The 17,525-nt window shown below is 37.8% G+C and overlaps 2 pseudogenes; one reads left to right on the top strand and one right to left on the bottom strand.

Moving 5' to 3' along the window:
• LOC129407250 (TRPM8 channel-associated factor homolog) lies at positions 1-12,594 on the bottom strand (annotated as a pseudogene).
• On the top strand, positions 11,410-17,500 carry LOC110160370 (endonuclease domain-containing 1 protein-like; annotated as a pseudogene).
• The last annotated feature ends 25 nt before the right edge of the window (positions 17,501-17,525 follow it).

The following is a 17,525-nucleotide window of genomic DNA, read 5'->3' on the forward strand; positions in this document are numbered from 1 at the left end:
TTGAGTGTTAAAAAGATTTATTATAGCAATTTTAAAAACTAATGAGCATGTGATTAAGGCACTTGGCAATTGAATAAAATAGTGGATTACTGAATGATTATAGTTATAGGGTTAATGTAAGCATGAACAAAGTCTTCATAATATTCATAATAAACAATTACTATGTTTAGAATGACTCAGGCTTATTAGCTACAAAAGTATTACCTTAACTCTAGTCCCAACCCGTAATTAGAGGTCCTATATTACGCAAATTTGACTCTTGTGAGTGTTAAGCCATGTTATAATGTTACCTCATCAAAAACATACCCAGAGTTGTAGTGGTACTTTGGAAGTTGACAGTTACCTTTTACCTTTAATTCAGTTGAGACTGGCAGTTCCAGAGTGGAAATTATTTACACAATTCTAGTGAAGGGTTAAGTGTATGGAGTTTAAAAACACAGTAGAGCACTTCATGTATTCTAACAAGGTGGAGTGCTTTATGTTTGAGAGAAGAACTAAATATGCAGGATTTGTGTGTTAAACGTGTAAATGAAACAAAACAAATCCAGGTATGTTTTTGATGTGTAAACAACATTATAACATAGATAAGAAAACAGCATAATTTACCGTTAAATGCCTATGGACTCAAAATTACTGCATAGTTCATTTATATTTGGTCATGGGGTGGTCGGTCCAGGCTGGCAGGTTGGAAAGTTTTGTCTCAGTAGCGCCCTCTATTGGCCAACCCCAGGCCTTGAAAAACCCACTCAGATTCATCCCCACGGTCTCAGAGAAGGTCACACAGTACAGGTTCATCTTGCCTTTGTTGTCATTGGGGAACCCGCTCATCTTGTGGTAAGCAGCAAACACCAACTTAAAGGCATTCCAGCCAAATTTGTCCTGAAGCTGCATATGGGAAAAAAGTATAAAAGATAAGGTATCAATTAGTATATGAAAGCTGAAACTATATATTTTTGGGGTCAGTATTTATCGTGTGTACATTTAATTTGCACTACTGCGGATTTTTTGGTTATTTTTTGGCTATATGGTCAGATTTAAAAGCAGTAAAAGGTTAAATTAGTAACTTCTCTTTGCAATATAGTACATTTAGAATACTTTTTGTGGTTTAAATCTGTCCTCGCTTTATCCTACATAAATTTGTTTCAGTATATTACCTTTTATCATCTATATTCTCTACAGTGATATATCGTACTTCAGAATCTGTTATTGTGACAAGCCTATATACACTGTTTACAGTTTTAAAAATATATCAAAAGAATTAATTCAAAACAGTTACTGAGCCTGAATCATTCCTAATAAATATTTGTTAATTATGGAAAAATCATGCATTATAAAAGACTAATTAAGGTGTACTTATTATTAAAGGGGCCCATATCATGCTATCTGATCTGTGTTATAATAATGTTGTTTTCCTCATCACAAACATACATAGAGTTGTGTTTTGTTTCATTTTTAACACACAAACCCTTCATACTTAGACTGAGTTCTTCTCTCAAACAGAAAACACTCCACCTTGTGATGTCATGTCGTAATACAAGAAGTGTTCTAATGTGTTTATAAACTCCATACACCATCACTACACTCAATTGGATCATTTCTGCTCTGGAACTACCAGTCTCTACTGAATTAAAAGTAAAGGGTGACTGTTAACTTGAAAACAGCCACTGAATGACATCACAAGGTGGAACAGAGCATTTTGAGCTATTAATAAAGGATTCCTCAAACATCTGTGAATGAAACAAAACACAACTCCATCAGTATTTCGGATAAGACTTAAAGCTCACAAGAGTAAATGTTTGCCTAGTACATGACCTTTAAATGTTACCAGTGGAACTAATAATATTGCTCGTGTGCACGGGTCTCCAACTTGTAGCTTGGGAGCTACCAGTAGCTCTCCACCCCCTTTCAAGTAGCTCGCCAAGGGATTCCTGAATTACACGTATTGTCCTGATTAACTCAAATTTGATGAATTAAATGCCTATTATTATTGTAAATCTATCATTTTGTTGTTCGTTTTATCTAATTGTACCCCATCTAAGTCTTGCCGTGGCTTTTATGTATACTTTATTTTCTGCAACCACTAAAATTAGTAGCTCTCTGGAATTTTCGTTTTGTAAAGGTAGCTCATTCAAGGAAAAAGGTTGGGGACTCCTGAGCTAGTGTCATCTGCAACTGTCAGTCGGGGGACCAATAGTTACACGACTTTTTTGTTGTGATGAATAGAATACTCATTTGACTAAGTTAAGTTCATTATATATATATATATATATATATATATTTTTTTTTTTTTAATTGGCCATTTAAAAAATTTTACTTCCTGGTTGGAAATCATGAATCATGTTAGGGAATTCTATAACATGCCCTGGACCAAATCTCCTCTAATGTACACAGAAATTATTATTTGACAAATATAAATACAAATAAGAAAATACCTTTAGTTTGTTGAAACAATGTTTAAAATGTGGGAGAATAAAATAGTTTCTAGTGTGTAAATTGTGTTGAACTTTGGCATAGAATTCTCCCTAATATGATGTCATCAATACGGTACACTCTACAATAGAACCCTCTACTTTTTGTAATATTATAATTTATAATTACAACAGCTAATTACAGTTAATCTCACTGAATTAAGTCAAAATTTGAGAATTACCAGAATCTGTCATATGCACTTTAACACTGTATTTTTAAGATGCAAGTGTTTATAATAATAATTATTTTTTGCGTTATAACTTAATCCAAAAATAATCTATACCTAAATATACTACTGTAACTATAACTGTTCTTCTTATATGCACCTTAAATAAATATCAGAAAGGATCTACTGACTCTCTGTTCACCATTGAGTGAAACAAATACAAAAAAATACAAAAGCATACCTGCATGTATGTCTCCAACGCAACCCACATGCTCCACTCATTCAACTTTCTTCCATTCTTAACATAATTCTCAGCACGTTGATTTCGTTTATTCAAATGCATCGCCTCGTGAGCCTGCATGGCAAGACATTACATTATCCGATCCATTTCAGTTGTTTTGCATATACTTGTGTAATCCCTCTGCAAAGAACATTAGAGATTCTACTGTACCTTGTCTCTAGGGATGTTGAACACAGTCTCGTGCACATACACAGACCACAGGTTGCATGTGGCCTCAGTGGTGTGAGAGGGAAACTCCCAGCATCCTCTCTGCTGGTTGTGTCCCAGTTCATGTATTGGACCCCACAGGCCGCGAGTCATTATTTGTTTAACATTGATCACCTCTGCAGCAGGGGCCTTGTGTGCCATTACGGGGTAACCTGCGTGCATCCAGCCTGGAAAAGGACTTCTGTTTTAATGTGAACAGAATAGACTGACCCCTACAACACCTCATATTGCATATATGTACAAACAATAGTCCCTGTGGTTTAATACGTATATAATAAGGTTAATTTAAAGATTGCACCGTTTCTGGTGGAGGCTTTGCCACCTGCTTCTCTCGATGGAGATATTATTGCTTAGCATTAAATGTTCCATAGTATGGCATTGAACTTATTCATCAACATGTGAAGAAAGAATGGATGTTGTTCAAGGATTTTTCTTAGCAAAGTAAAAACCTCTTTATTGAATAATTGCAAGATAGATGGGGTTAATGCCATACTGTGAACCATTCTGGGCATTTTTAAGGGAAAAAGCAATTTTTCTGGACCAGAAAAGTTACATAGTGCAAATAAATAGCAGCTGTAGACCCAAGGTATTAGTCAGGAGTTACCCCGCAGGATCAAGCCAGAGCATGCAGTATTATTACCATGTGAGATCTGCACGTCACAGAGAAATCGCTCCTTCCTTTTAAACTTGGGTGGGATAGCAGCCAGGTCCGCCACAGCCCTCATGATCCTATCCCAAAGAGCTGCCAACTCATCAGGACGCTCCAGGCCCCGCACCACCTCTGAGGGCACAGTCAGGATGATGTTCTCAAACTCCAGCTCTGCCCAGGGAGAGGGCGCCGTACGGAGAACAGACCACTCACTCAGAGAGGTTTCTCCTGGAGACAGAGAGGATAGAAAAGTATGAAGCTGCATCTTGTGTGGCAGATTTTGTAGGTTCATTAGGGATCAGTGGAGCTTTCAGACAGCAACAAACAGTGAGACAAGGTACGATGAAAAGTGTAATGTTGGGAGGAGTCCTCAACCAACTGGTGCTGGATCATATTAATTGGATAATTGGATATTGGATAATGTTAAAATATTAAACATCTTTTCAAAAAGATCTATAATATTTTACTTCTTTTTATAGTCTACTACTATATATGTGTTTTACTTTGAAAATATAGAATATCTGCAAACTAACCAGGTAAAAGGAAGACAATATTTAGACATATTTTTAAAACTAGGTGAGGGACTGTATGCATTTTTGTGCTGTTTTTGTGTGCTATTTTCCCTTCTATAGCTGTCTGAAAAAAATCATGTTTAGTATGGCTCCTTATGAGACAAAGGGTTGCTTACTGACCGCTGCTCTATGGAAAAAAAATTATACAGTCTATGGGGAAAAGGATTATGCCCACCTGACTTGTAGTATGGAGCAGGTATGCCAACTTGCACTACAATCTTTAGTCCTTTGAACTGAGTTTTAGGAGGAGCTATGAGGTAAATGAGGCCTCCCCAAAGGTGGTGCACCAACATCATCTCTGAAGTAATTGGGAACCTCTCACAGGCATTTGGGGCTCTCTTTAAAAAACAGCAGCATTGAGTCGGTCAGTCTGACAGCCAATCTGCACCTGGTGAAGGAAATATAAGAAGGAGTTTACAGTGGCTGTATTTATACAAAGAAGAAACAGTGCATCACTAAATGTGTAACTCTACAAATACTTTTTAAAAATATATTTGCAGAAATAGTTACATACAACAGGTCAAAACATCAGACCCATGATAAGACAAACTGAGGGTGGCTAGGCTGAGGGAAGACCAGTTGCTTAATAATTTCCCCCAGAGGGGAAACCTTGATCTACTTTTAAGCATCATTCATCAGATTTTATTTCACATTCATTCACTGGGTGTCTACTATAAATTATATATTCTGTCTATCAAATAGGGTAACATTAGCACTACTACTAAAATGCTTTAGTTTTATTAAGAGCTTTACAATTTTGTGCATTGTTCATTCACTCAATAGGACCACTTAATTACTCCAATCACTCACTCACCACATTCATACTAAGCAAGGTGGTAAAGTGTCTTGCCTAAGGACACAGCGGCAGTATACTCTAGAGCGGTCTCCCATCCACTACTAACCAAGCCCTGACCTGCTTATCTTCAGAGATCAGTATATATTGAATTTTGAGCGTCATAGTCATGTCCACATAATTTCCCTTGCGGATCTAGAAAGTACATCTAAGTCCAAGTCTTACCTTCCATCCCTTGTTGATGATTTCAGCTGGCATGGACATATAGGTCTTCATCCCAGGAGACAGATAGAGACCTGTACTAATCCACTCCTCTCTATCTGCAAATTAACATTTAACATTACATTTTACCACTTTCAATTAATCACAAATATACCTGGAGTTGTGTTTAAACTCCATGCACTTTCACTAGAATCATTTAGGATGATTTCAGCCCTGGAATTGCCAAATTCTACTGAAGTGTAAAAGGACGTGTTACCTTGAAAACTACCACTACATGACATCACCAGGTGAAACAGAGGACAGTGGACTTTGGTTGATGTAGACAAATTAATAAAAAAGTTTTACTCAAACATGAGTGAATAAAACAAAACACAACTCCAGGTATATTTTTGAGGAGGTAACACCATTACAACATGACTTAAAGCTCACAAGAGTCAATTTTGCAATAGTAGAAAACATACCCGCAGTGTCTACATCAATTTTGATGGTATGGTTGTAAAGGGCTGGTAACAGTGGGATGTCTTTGATGAAACAGCTCACAAGCTCCTCTGGTTTGGGGCAGACCTTGTACAGCTCAGTTGCTAGGCTCAGGAGCAGATGGTCTTTGGGAGCGCTCACTGGACTCTGTTCAGAGACCTTCACGCAAACAAATATAAATAAAAAAAAATTTAGAGAGAGAGAGAGAGAGAGAGAGAGAGAGAGAGAGAGAGAGAGAGAGATTGGAAGGTGAAGGCATCAGTGGTGCCCGTGGTGATTGGAGCACTCAGGGCCGTAACCCCCAAACTGGAAAAGGCTACTGCAGATACCAGGGAAAACAACAGACATCTCAGTCCAAAAAAGTGCAGTGCAGAACTCTCAAGCTCGCAGGCCTCTGATAGAGAAACCGAGATGGATGAGGGTGAGCGAGACCAACCACCGTGGAAGACAATTTAAAGACAATGAAGACAATGAAGCAAATAATCAGAAATAGTTCATCTCATTAGGTCACTCTTGGAAAAGCGATTGTTAATCTTAATGAGATGAAATAAATTGAAATAAATCTGTCACTTGCTTCTCAAACAATATCATATCCTTGGAGACAAGCAGGTGGCAGACTTCACCAAAGTTACACAGTGCACCTTTAACAGCTTTCTTATTTCATTGTGTGGTAAAAGTATATTGTATTTCTAAACTTAGTACCTGTGGAATTCCAGTCTCTTTCAGGATTTTGGTGAGCATGGGCACTAGCTGCAGATGTGAACAGCATTCGTAGTTGTTCATGTGCAGGATATGGGCACAGTCACCTCCCAGTTTCTTTAGGCACTTTTCCTCATGTGGGGTTATTTGTTTGTTCTCAGCCACATGTTTAGCGAAGCGGTACAGGAGGTAGCGGAAGTGGTAGTTGTCTTTGATCACAGTGGCGGGGTCTGGGGTTTTGAAAAGACCCCCTCCAACTGTTCCAGGCAACAAAGTCAGGCCCATGGGGTTCAAGATCTTGTTTCCTTTAAAACAGCATACAGAGAGTCAATAAACAACTATTGATTTTTATTTCATCAAGTTGGATATTAAAGGGCCCATATTACGCACTTTTCTGATTTACGTTATGATGTTGTTTCCTCATCACAAACAGACCTAGAGTTGTGTTTTGTTTCATTCACACATGTTTAACACAAACACCCTGCATATTTAGGGTGCATTCTTCTCTCACACGTCATCTGGTAACACAGGAAATGCTCCACTGTGTTTTTTAAACTCCATACACCTTAACTAGAATAATTTGGATAATTTCAGCCCTGGAATTGCCAATCTCTACTGGACAAAAGGTAAAAGGAGCTGTTAACTTGAAAACTACCACTACATGACATCACAAGGTGGAACAGAGCACTTTGAGCTTTGGAGATGTGAACAAGAGACAAATAATAAAGAGTTACTCAAACATGTGTGAATGAAACAAAACACAACTCCAGGTCTGTTTCTGAGGAGGTGACAACATTCTAAAATTGATTACAGCTCACAAGAGTTTGCGTGATATAGAACCTTTAAATAGCTTTTATTATTTGCCCTGTACTTATTTAACCACATATAATTAGTTAGTAAATTAGAAGAGGATGAACCTGAAAACTCAGTGAGAGAGTTTTGCCCTGGGTGTGTCTGGGCCCAGTACCAAGCATGTCCTCCGATCAGCAGGCCTCCTCCTTCAGCCACAAACTCCTGGATCTCCTTTATGTGATCTCCTCCATAGACTGTGCGCACAAACACACTCAGGCCCTTCTTAAAAACCTGATTTTTGACAGTTTAACCCTGATTCTGAAAGAATGTTGAAGGCTATATTGGCTTCAACACCAATCACTCCCAGTCGGCCTTGATCCAACCAGTGCACAGCGTTTTTCCAGAAATGAGCCAGCTTCTGTGGGACAATAGCGAGATACAAAGTGAACAATTATGAAAGTAGACATTTAAATCATTAAAGGGCCTATATTACGCTATTTTCTAATCTGTGTTATAATGTTGTTTCCTCATAAAAAACAGACCTGGAGTTGTGTTGTTGTTTCATTCACACATGTTTGAACACACAAATCCTGTGTATTTAGGCTGACTCTCAAACAAAAAACACTCTATTCCACCCTGTGATGTCATGTGGTTATGCAGGAAGTACTCCACTGTGTTTTTAAACTTGATACACCTTTACTAGAATCATCTGGATAATTTCAGCTTTAATAATTTTTTGCTGAACAAAAGGTAAAATGTAGCTGTTAACTTGCTGTTAACACAACTCCCAGCATGTTTTTGATGAGGTAACATTATATCTTACATGTCTTAAAACAATTGTGCATAATATAGGACCCTTAAACATCCACTTAACATGATCCAACAGATAGTACACTTACAATACCATCAGAAATGTCCACAATATATACACAGAAAAGATACAAAGATATTATATGTTTGTTTGTTAATGCATTGTGAGCATTGACATATTCAAAAGTTAAAGTGTGAATAACACAAAGTCAAAGCCATTTCACTATCATCTGCATGTTCTGCAAATATTTTAACAAGAAAACTGGCAAAAAATATTAAACATGTATACAAAGGTAAGTATTGGTAAGATCCCTGCAGTCCACCAACACTTACACTTAATACTTGTCCTTTATATTATCATGCAGGTGTAAATGAGCTATACTTAGAATACTAATGTATGTTCTAGTTTTGTTGCACTACTTGTAAACATTACAAACAATATGTGAATATGTTAAAGGTGCTCTGTGTAACTTTTCTGGAGGAGGGTTTGTCATCTGCTTGTCTCCATGGAGATAGTGTTGCTTTGTCTGGAATGTCCCGGTATGGCACAAAATCCACATCGTACCCATCTTGCAATTATTCAATAACATGGGTTTTCATTTACTTAAAAACATTCTTGTTGTAAGTGGGCTCACCTTTCCACAGATCTGACATCTAACTTGGCCCTATGGTCTCACCTGCTGTCTCCATAAAGATAAATAAGTGTAATGCCAAGCTGTGGAACATTCCAGGCAACATCTCCATGGAGAGAGCTGGTAACAGACCTTCCACCAAAAAAGTTACACAGTGCACCTTTAACTTCTCTCAAAACAAAATACTGTTGTTGCGCTGTTTCTTGTGTGTTTACCTCTTGTGTAGCACTTTGAGATTTGTCTGCATCATCAAAATGCATTATCATTATTATTATTATTACATACAGTATTTCCAGGCCTTACCGGTTTTCCAAACAGTCCTTCATGTGAAGCCACTATAACCCGGCCTTTTCCATAGTAGCCTCCTGCGATCAGGGTTCCTCCCTCTGGTTTGGTGGTGATGGGGAAAGACAGTGGTCCGTGAATGAAGATCTCTGAAAATGTCCCGTCACCTATGTCAAACTCAGTCACTCCCTGAAGCAAAAACTCCAAGTCATCCTTGAAGTCTTTACAGACTCTGAAAAACAAAATTATTTAATACCATTAATTATTTATTAATGCACATACAGACTTAATAACAATACATGAAAATAAAAAAACAAACAAACACTATTACTGCAAATCCTAGAAACTTGTAGAGTAACCTTTACTTTGGGAGGAGTAGGTAAATCCTACGTAATCTTTATGGCTCCCTCATTTTGTTTAAAAACTGCGTTAAGTCTAAGTCAAAATATAAAGGCACCTAGATGTGGTAAAAGTTGTACAGGTCTATCGGCCATGTGGGGGAAAAGTCCAGGGTTGTTGTTTTTTTTTTGTCACAGTCCATTCCTGTATACAGTTGTACTTTCCTTTTATGCTTGTTTAGTGAACAACCTTTGAGGGCCCCCTGCAATGCCTCTAACAATGCAATTTTCTGTATAAGTGTGTGTATAAGGATAGAGTAAATGATTAAAATACCAAATTGTAAAGCAACTTTGAGTGTCTGGAAAAACGCTATTTAAGACTAATGTTTTGTTTTGTTTTTTTTATAACAAATTATTGTATAGATCTGTATTGCGCCACTTACTTGGCAGTTCTCCAGGATTGTGGGATCTGTGGATCTACGGCCACACACTCCCCTTCTTTGTGATGCTTAGTGAAGTAGATACCAGCCACTCCAGACACTTTGTTCCCACTAAATTGTAGTAGGACGTTGTCTCGGGGATGCTGCGATGCCCAGTGCCAGGCCTGCCCACCCATAAGCACCCCCCCTCCAGATTTCATAAACGCTACTATGTCACTTTCTTTCCCCTCAAAGTGATAGGCATCTGTAACATACACAGCAAAGTTTACAGACTATTTATAAAATTGAAAACAAAGGATTCAGAGAGGAGGTACAAATTATTTAACAATAAACCCACAGATATTATAAGAACCAGTATATTATAATAAATAACTTGAAACTAATAAAAATTCTGGTAAAAAAATTGGGATACATTGAATAATTAAAGAAGGCTCTAAAAAGAACTCATACCTTTAATTATTTTGTTGATGAGGATGGTGTGAAAGATGACTTATGATTAAACAAGCTCCATGATACAAGATGAAACACATAACAAACATAGTTGTGTTTTGTTTCATTCACACAAACCCTGCATATTTAGAATTCTTCTCTCAGAAGGAAAACACTCTGTTACAGGAAGTGCTCCATTATGTTTCTAAACTCCATACACCTTCACTAGAATCATCTGGATAATTACAGCCCTGGAAAGAGTCAGTTTTGAGTAACACAGAACCTTTAATCAACTAATTAAATTAATTCAATGACTGAAACAAGACAATTGCCACTGCATTTTTATTTTTTTTTTTAGTCTTTACAAACATGAACAGTTTACAGTTTATATGTTTCCCACTGGATTTTTGCATCTTGACATAATGTTTTTGAAGTTTTCATTTTCTAATTGGTGAAAGAGTCTGTCAGTCCTCTCCCTGGAGAAAGGTCAGGCAGGTACTGTTGGCTTGGCTTCAAACTATACATAATCTTTAATGATGTTTTTTGTATCTTCAACAGGAAACACTTTGTGGCTCCTACGCTTTCAGAGGGATTTTCTGAGATACTTCACATTCACTTTGTGCCCAGTTTCAGAGACAGCCAATCAGAAGCCCTGTTCAGGCAGTTCTCCGAAGGGTAAATGGATAGAAAATAAATGATGTTTTCAACACAAGAGGCTAGAGATAGAAAGAGTCAACAAAATAAATGTAAGTTCATGTATTCAACAATAATCAACACTAAGATAGAAAGCACTGAGGTCAGACCTTTATTTCTTAACCTTTGCTTTTCATGTGTCAAATGTATTACAGTTTAACATTAAAAATGATCATAGTCATCGGAATAAAAGGCCTGTTATTGGGGTGATTTGAAAATAATAAAAAGCTATTTTGTGTCATCTTTTTATCTTTTAAAGTGCCATACTTGTGACATTTTCAACTTTTTTATGTCAGAAAAATAGTAGTAACATGAGCTGTTTGTGGTTGGGAGTTCAGTATACCACAGTGTCACTGCTGCAGTACACAGGGAAGAAAATACCTAATGGATTCAACAGAATCAGGGACAAAATTCACACTAAATTAAATATTTGCAGTTTAATTCCACTGAAAAGGGAAAGGACAAAGATGTCTTACACTGGTGTTGCATAAGCAGCAGTATAAATGACCCTTAGGACAGACTGACAGCAGTCTGCCTGAAAAGTCAGAAGAATATTCAGTAAGTACAAATCTTTTTCTATCTTTATTTTAAGGTTATTAATGTGGTTACTTCCTTGTTGGTTGTAGCTAGTTGTGCATTTTACTCAAATATCCTTAATATTTTGTTAATTTTAAGAAAAAGTAATTCCATTTCAAAGGGGAAGAGAAACTGAGAGCTACTTCATGGATACTGGGTCATACAAATGGCTCCCAGTTTGAAACGCTCTTCTGAAATAACAAATGTGCTCAGTTTATCTTTACTTATACATTATTGTTAATGATTAATGATAATCTTCTATGTGAAGACACTGATCATGTTAATGATTTCTCACAATAATGATCAACAATGACAGTGAGGTGGGAAACAGAGATCAATATTCAGCAATAATTTAACTTGTTAACTTTAACTAATTAACTTTATAAATCTTAGTAATTGTTAAATGTTTAAGTAGATTGTTAGCAGTTATCATCACTGTTTCTTTGAGTGCGTTTACATGCACATCACTATCCTGGTTATAAATGTAGTATCCCTGTTTCTTGACATAATCTTACAAATGCACAAGTTCAAAAATTATATATTTAATAAATCAGGAAAAACACAAACAACCATGAGCTCCTTTAGTATAGGAAGCTCGGGAGGTTTCTAATCAGTGAACACTGCACAGATCCAAACACTGTTGTACAAGTTGTACACTGCAGCAAATTCTTAATTAAAATCTTCTGCATAAATAAACTCAACTTTAAAACGTATAAACCATAACCACTATAGAGCTAGAGAGATTATAACCTTTTTAATGCAGCTTTGCACACAGTTGTTTACATTTTACAGAAATGAAAGTTAATTTGCATAAACTGAACTGATCGCTCATCTAAATCACTTATCTCAACATGTATAATGAACATATTTTTAAGATATTGTCATTTTTAAATCTATATAAATTCAAGAGTGATTAAAAAAAGAATAGAAACAGAATAAAATTACATTTTAGATGCAGCGCAATAACGAGCTGTGCTATTTTTAGAACCAGCCTGCAGATGACTCACGTAGTCCTTAGGGCAACCTGGTGCCCACAGGCACCATGTTGGTGACCACTGCTCAAGAGAGTCTGCCTGAAGCTGCTGTGATCAAGGGCCCCGCCAACCATCTCCAGCACACAATACATGGGGATCATTCACAATCATTCACATTAAGTATCATACATATTTACTACACAGCGTTCACCTGGAAGCTCCAAAAAAGTAAAGTAGCTTAAAATAACAGGAAGACCAAACGTTCAGTTTCACTGCAGGGGTTCAATTCACTGCTGTTGCTCTGAGCCATCAGCAGCTCTCAACCTCCACAGTGAGCTCCTCTAGATAAGGCTTTATAAGGCTTGATGCAATTTACAGAAACTTAACAGTGTATTTGAGAGTGCATAATTAGGCTGGACGTCTGGTTGATTTTGGCTGTAGTGCAATTGTAGACAGACACTGTCATTACGATTTGTTCGCTCGACAGTAGGTGGGTACTTTTTTTCATTTAACCAATCACTCCTAACGAGGCTAACTGGTATATTAAGCCTTTCCCAAATCCCACAGGAAGAAGGTCAATAACATCTTGATAAAATTCACAAAATATTCTCTTTGTTCCAGCTTTAAATCCTCATTCTCGGGAATCGTTGCCAACACAGAATGTATGTCTCTTCACTGATTGGCTGGTGCCCGAACTCACACTTGGTTCTTACAAACTGTCTAGTGTATTCTGATTCCTGATCCAGTCGCTGGAGAGAAATGAAATTGAGCGAAGGAACTTAGTGCTTTATTTTACTTGAGTTATTTTATTATCAGATGTAATAATTACTGTAAGCATTGAAAAGACATTATGACACATGTTTTAAGGAAAGGAGCAGTGCTTCTGTTCAAAATGGGGAAGCTGGTCGGTCTGTGCACTCTTCTCTCACTCCTCTGCTGGGTCTGTGCAGATGTCGTGGAGAGATTTGAGGTCAGTATCACCAGTTTGGCTTCTTGATTTGACCCTATTTTTATGCACTGACTAAGAGATCACTAAGGACATCTGGGGTTCTATTTTGAAAGCATTGATAATCAATCGATTTATAATGACAAAAAATAAGAAAATGTAACTTCTGCAGTGGTACAACTGTGAATCATTCTCAATGGTTTAATTGTACAGACTGATACAGGACTAAATCATACATACATACAAGACATTTAATGCATGGAAGGGTAAAAATTCTGTAAATATTTTTTTTATTTGATATTGTTATTTTATTTATTTATTATTATTTATTTATTTTACTTTTTTAACATGACATAACTTGAGGGCAGTGACTCATGGTTCAGGAAAAGGATTCAGACTCATGGAACAACAATAGACTTGAACTTAGACTCTTCCCATATCCTTTAAAAAACCTTTAAAATTGTGTTTAATGATGGCTTTAAATTCAAAGTCAGCTTAAAGATGTAAAAACACCCACTGAATAACACAATAATAATAAGAATGCTCTCCATGCGACTCTGCTAAATTGACTTTTCAGAGCTTTTAAACATGTTATAGTTGTTTCCCTTGTCACTGACCCTCTTGAAGTTGAATTTGGAGTGATTTCTGCATACAATCTTTAATCGCTTATTTTCAAGACACCAGACAGATCAGTCCTCCTGTTCACCACCACCAGTACACACCCACACTCTGTACTCTTAGTTCTTCAATTTTCTTTTGTTAGGCAGTGATACACATATAATTCAGCAGCAAAGACACTCACTAGTGTGATGTGTAGTTATCCTTCAAAGCTGCCGTTTTTTTGTTGTTATGAAGTTTATGGAGACAAGAGCTCCTATTGGGCACCACAGTTTATGAACACAGAAGTCAGTGGACTTGTTTATTTTGTAAAGTTATTTTAGATGAACATAATGATCCATGGGTGTCAGACGTAAGGACAATAATTGTTCTTTAATGACTCGGACTTGACTTGGAACTCAAATCTTACTGGTCATAGCTGACTGGGATTTGAAAAAATGTAACTTGACTACAACTCTAAAAAACGCATTAAATCACAATAATGATACTTTCTGTGTACTTGGTCACTGTGTTGAGGATGCTCCCGGGTGCCTGGAGTTCTTCTACGGAGAGATGGTGCCTGACTGGGGATCTTCTACACCCAACGCTGCACGAATCTGCCAGAGATTTGTGAACAGGTTTGTCAACAGGAGTACATGATACAGCTAGTTCACTTCACACGTATATTCACTTATACTTCTTTAAATTCTGTATATTCACTTATACTTCTTTATGTATTAGAAATAATAATAATTTCTTTAGGTACCACTTTGCCACTCTGTACGATACCAAGCACCGGATTCCTGTTTACTCTCTGCTTATTACTTCCAACCAAGTAACGGAGGAGGCAGAGAGGAGAGATGGTTTGTGGAGCCTCAGGTTGGCAAGATTCTACACAATTCTACTTATTTCACAATATGTTAAATACTGAAACTAAAATGATACAGTATTACAACTGATGAGAAGTAGGTTGAGTAGCCCAAAAATGTACTCAAGTAGCACCATTAATTCAAAAATAATACTCCAGTAAAAATACAAAGTAGTGATCCAAGAAAATAAAATACATATGAGAGAAAGGAATTCATCTTGTCAACAAAAAACATTTGTCACTTGTAATTTACTTACAGAGGAAAGAGTTACTTACAGTAAATATGCTACCCACCTTTGTGATTCTGCATGGTACACTATAAACATGGATATTTGATACTGGTTGTTTCAGCTGGTGGACAGTAGTTGGCAGGCTGAGATGAACACTGAGGACAGGCTGCAACAGGACCACCCTGGGGTGTATCTGGGAGAGAATCAGGCGCTGTACGAGGTTATACAGGGGCATGGCCAGGCAGAGGGCAGCAGAGCATTCATGGGTTTCAGCTTCTCAGTTAGAAGCAATACTGTATTGAAAGGCCTCACAATCAAGATGGTGTATTGTTTTGTTGTAATTGTTAATCACTATGGCAACATTTGTCATTTTTCCTCATTCTGAAAGCAATGTATTGATAACACCTAAAACACTTGGGGGCCAACTGCAGCCCAGGGACCATGTGACAAGTGTGATTTGGCAGTAATAAACATGTAGTAAATAATTATACATGGTGAACTTACCAAGCGCTAACTTCACCTTAATTAGCTTTAGTAAAGCATGAAGAAAGACTTAATTCATAACAAACAATAGTTAATTAATAGTAACAAAATAGCTCATTTAGGCTTCTTAATTAACAGTTTGCTCATTAGTAATTAAGTCTTTCTTCATGCTTTATAAGGTGTAGTTGTTTTAAGTGTTACCCCAAAGTGATTTGTTTTGAAGTTTCTATTGCTGCTGTAGCCTATTGCAAAGTAAATTCTTGACTGAATGATAAAACACAGGCTAATTACATCATTGCTGGTTTTCAGATTCTACAATGTGAGATGTTGTACTTCCAGATGGGGGAAAGACACAGTTTTTCCTATTTATTACACTGTGCTTTGCTATGCAATATGGGAAAAGAGAAATTGCAAAAGACCTGCTGTATTACAACACAAATCTGCAGCTGAACAATATTAATTTTAGCTGCCCCCATCTGTATAATATAATATTGGCCTATAGAATGCTGTGATGACATACCAAATACCACATCATCACATTTAAATTCACATAGCCTATAACTTTTATATTTTCAACTATTTTCTTACAGTCCCGAGCCGTAACGCCACTTTCACTCTGACCAATGTCATCCCCCAAAACCCCAAACTGAACCAGAACTCGTGGAGTCATTATGAGATCAGGCTGAAAATCTTGTTCCAGACAAACTGCTCCAAGGCTTATGTCCTGGTCGGCGCGATCCCGTCCGCGGATAACTGGATCATCAAAAACAACGTGAAGCGCGTCAACATCCCGCAGAGCATCTGGAACGCGTGGTGCTGCGTGGACAACAACGGACAGCCCATAGAGAGAGGCGCGGGGGCGGCCAATAACACGGAGGATTTTGTGGAAGAGATGTCACTGGATGAAATGGAAGATTACCTGCAGCAGTTCTCCAATCAGACAGTGGGGGAGCTGTTCTATAACAAGTGCAGGCCATACTTTGGCGAGACAAAATTCCCTATCTTGCCCCCAGTCTTGGTGCATGGCGTAAGTGTGCATGTCCAGGAGGAGCTGTACTTAGACTCTGTGACCGATGTGGCGTTTAAATTCTGCAATTCTGCACTTCTGCAAATTCTGGTGAATTCTGCAATCATGGACTCATTACCAGGCAAGATGAGAGGCGAGCGCTTCTCTGAAGACGAGACAATATTGTTTCACGAAGTGAAAAAGCTTGCCCAATTAATATGTGGGGACATCAAAACACTTTACAAGCCCCGTGATGTAAGTACATTGTTAACTAGCCAACACTAAAATAGCCTTTTAGCCCACTACTCACACATATTTAGTTATGTTCTAGCCTACAGGCTTTTTGACAATAAGGTGTACTTTATTGTTGAACAGGTGAAGCAGGCGTGGATGGAGGTGGCAGCAGATGTCTCCTCGTCTTCTGGCATCAGTAGGACCGCGGAGCAGAGTCGCAGTTGGTACAGTGATATCAGAAGATGGGGGAAAGAAAAGGCTGTTGCCAACCGCCGTCTAGCCGCAGCAACGGGAGGTGATCAGTCCACGTCAGCGGAGCTCACACCCGCAGAGGACATTGCCTCAGTGTGGAGCGTCAAGATGGCGGCGTAGTAGGCGGACTTTGTCAGCTCTCAGCACAAACCTGGAATTTAAACACTTTTAAGCGTTCATGACTGTGTGAAATCTAAAAAAAAAAACACTGAAAATATTTTTTCCTGAAACTATTTGGACAAATTTGCAACTTTACATTGCTGGAAATGCCCAAGTCTGGTAAAAGAAGTAGCTCCAATAACGAGGGAAGTCTTGATAGCTTCCTTGCTAACGAGCACGACTATGACAACGTGATGGACTGCCCGGGACCCGTCGTGGCTAGCGA

The sequence above is a fragment of the Boleophthalmus pectinirostris genome, unplaced genomic scaffold (assembly GCF_026225935.1).
Source record: "Boleophthalmus pectinirostris isolate CB_2022bp ecotype Guang Dong unplaced genomic scaffold, ASM2622593v1 HiC_scaffold_9, whole genome shotgun sequence".
NCBI lineage: Eukaryota > Metazoa > Chordata > Actinopteri > Gobiiformes > Gobiidae > Boleophthalmus > Boleophthalmus pectinirostris.